The following is a 3,302-nucleotide window of genomic DNA, read 5'->3' on the forward strand; positions in this document are numbered from 1 at the left end:
TATACCCCTTAAATTCTTTTTTGCTGGTGATATATCCCTTAAAGTTGATGTAGTGAACGTTTTTTGTACTACGAGCATTAAAAATAAATAACAGTTATCGGTATATATTTTAAGATCAGAAAATTGTTTGGATATTGTCTAATAATAACTACTTGCTTTACATCGAATAAAAATCAATGGTGCTTATAAATAAGATTTTCTAGGTAAATAGACACTTATAGTTTTCTTTTTTTTTTTGACCGGAATGGCAGATGCTCTGCCTTTTCATTATAGAAGGGGAAAAACTGTACAAAGGCCGAAGTAGCCTTGGGAGGAAAGAACAAGAGAGAAAACCAGAAAAAGAGGCCCGAGACTGGGACGAGCCAGCTCAGCTATACATGTCCACGGCATCCTACTCCCAAGCCTCCCTGGAGGAGGCTAATCTCATCTCTAATAAGAACTTCAGATTCCTCGAAATTGACATGAGAGCGTGGCAGAGATTTAGACATGCACATAATACACCAAAAATATAATAGAAAAGGCAGCCTCTTGTTGGAAAATCTACAGAATTTGAAAGTAGTAAGAAAATTATTAGAAATTTTGTTGGGTCTATTTCCTTGATCTAATGAATATTTATAGTGAAAACATGTGGACTTGCACGCTGAGGAAAAAGAGCCACTAAAATGAAAACCAAGAACTATTGTGTTTCTTTCTTGATGAAAATACAATACTAGCGCAGGAGAAGCAATGGCTGGTCCGGCGAAGGCGTCGTGGATGGTGGCCATGAGCGTGGGGGCGGTGGAGGCGCTCAAGGACCAGGCCGGACTCTGCCGCTGGAACTACGCGCTCAAGTCCATCCACCGAGCTGCCAAGTCCAAGGCCAACGTCCGCGTCGGCGGCTCGCAGAGCACGAAGCAGCTTCCACGGCGGCCCTGGTGGAGAGGCGGAGAGCGGAGAAGGCCGAGGAGGGGCTGAGGACGGTCATGTACCTCAGCAGCTGGGGACCCAATTAGTATTAGCGCTTAGTAGCATGTAGTCATGGCCTCAGATCAGATTTGGCCGGTTGCCCTGATCGCTTGTAAAGACACCACGACGATGATGATGAAAATTTCGGCTACGAGTTTATATCACTCAATATCACCCTCCTTGTCCATCCATGCGCTTCTGTGACTATTGTTTGAAAGGCCAGAGGCTGTGTTTGTCAAGTGAGGGTCGGCGTTCAGAGTTAGACGGGAAAAGCAACTTAGCAGAGCGAGGCATACAGAAAACAGAGGAACTTCATTCAGTTAATGTGCCGATTACCGAACAGCCCAACTCTGAACAAAGGCGTAAAACAGGGGGAAAGAGAAAAGGATTTCACATCTTCTGTGATCAAATTCGAACACCTACATGTCGCTGCAATGGATGCTATTAATAAGACTAACCTGTTATGTACTTCTTTGCTCTACACTCCGCTGAACCCCGACTGGATGATACCAAGGTCAACTAAAAGCATGATCAGAGTGCTGATGTTATTAATAAGACAACATTAATAAGTTAGTGATGACATAGTGGGACGCAGCGCAGTCCCATTTGCAACATTAATAAGTTAGTGATGATCAGAGTGAATTTATGGGAATTGCTGAATGCCTGCTGACGCTTCAGCTCGCTCACTGCTCGTAAGAGCTGAATTCTGTGATGCAAACAGAGATTTAGAAATGATGACTCATTTCTGTGCTACCGATTTGACTTTTACTAGGTTCTTGAACTAAATGTTGCAAGTTGTTTTTGAGAAAAATGAAATGTGAGTTGCTGTCCATTTGTACCAAACAAGATGAGGCTGTAGAGCGATTCTTCTTTGTGTTATCGCCTTGCGCTCAACTGAAGAAGACCTTACATGGATGGCTTCTATGCACATTTGGTGGCAATTGTCTTGTCTTGTGGCTGTGGTAGCAGCTTCAGACTTACTAGCATATTAGGGCAACAGCCCCACTGCCTCCACTTTATTGAGAACAAATTACAGAGTACGAGAAACTATATTCAGCACATCTAACCATTGTTTTTGTCATCATCTACATTTAAAATAGCAGTAGATTGCTAGAAAGATGGGGTACGAGGCTGGAATTCGAACTGAATCGTGTACGGCACTACAAGGTGGGCATACAAACCGAACTTTCCTTTAGCCAAAATTCAAAACAAAATAAGAAAATTCAAAAAATAAAAACTTTCCCTTAGCAAGAAAATCTGCAGCCAACTAAATAAACAGAAGAAATAACACACAAGCCAATTCATCTCGTTATGGCTGAAAGTGCAGCACATTGTTCTGGACCCTCAAGTTGTAGGCACCCTTACATGGAACTGCGACACCTCTGGTACCTACTCTGCTAGTTCTGCATACACTTGCCAATTCCTGGGATCTTTCTCGGATGTCAACTTCAGGCAAGTTTGGAAGGCCAAGGTTGAGCCTAAGTGCCGGTTTTCCTTCTGGTTGTGGCTCAAGTGCAGAATTCAGACCACCTACAACCTGGCAAAGCGAGGAATCATCCACGACCCCTGCTACTGCACCTTATGTGATCAGGTTAACGAATCGCCTTTGCACCTTATGTGATCGAGATTCATGCTCTGGGAGGCAATGCTATGGCTGATAGTTCAAGCAAGGCTTGGTGGAATTATGTGACTTGTCACCTTGGGCATAGGGCGATCAAGGCTGGAATTCGAACAAAATCGCGTACTCTTTGAAGTATGGAGTATACATCAATTAGAATTTATGGAAGGAAAGGAACCGAAGGGCGTTCGAGCATAAATTCATTTCCGAGCATTCCCTCTTGGATCTCATTAAGTTGGACATCATGCAACATGCACTCTCCTTGAACTGGTTCAGCGATCGCGAAAATGACCCAGAACCAGAGCCTGACTAGCTCCTTGTGTTTTTGCCCACTGTTTCGGGCCTTCCCTTGTCCTTTAATCTGTAAGACATGTGTATTTGATTTTTTCTCCTGCTTAATATATAGGCAGACTAAGCTGCCATTCCCTAAAAAAAAAAGTCTTTTGTCTTGGTAGTTGCTGTGATTTCCTTCCTCCTCCCTGACCTCTTTCTCCTTTCCTTTGATACTTGAGGCCCTGCTTTCATTAAGTCCGGCAACTGATCTCATCATTGAAAGCATGCAAAGAAGAAATATATAGCATTTCTACGGAAATCTGGAGGTCAAAGATGCATATCCGAGCTAATTTTGTAGAAGGATCTCTCGTTGAAGCAGATATAGTAAATGGCCGGGCCATTACGGCACACTTTAATGAAAGAAATGAGGGTCTCCTGGTTACTAACCAGCGCTGCGAGCCACTGA

At 43.4% G+C, this 3,302-nt stretch overlaps 1 pseudogene; it reads left to right on the plus strand.

The window, feature by feature from the left end:
* Positions 1-676: 676 nt before the first annotated feature.
* LOC125534399 (uncharacterized) lies at positions 677-1,109 on the plus strand (annotated as a pseudogene).
* The last annotated feature ends 2,193 nt before the right edge of the window (positions 1,110-3,302 follow it).

Source organism: Triticum urartu, chromosome 2A (genome assembly GCF_056163025.1).
Source record: "Triticum urartu cultivar PI428250 chromosome 2A, HENAU_Tu73, whole genome shotgun sequence".
NCBI classification, from domain to species: domain Eukaryota; kingdom Viridiplantae; phylum Streptophyta; class Magnoliopsida; order Poales; family Poaceae; genus Triticum; species Triticum urartu.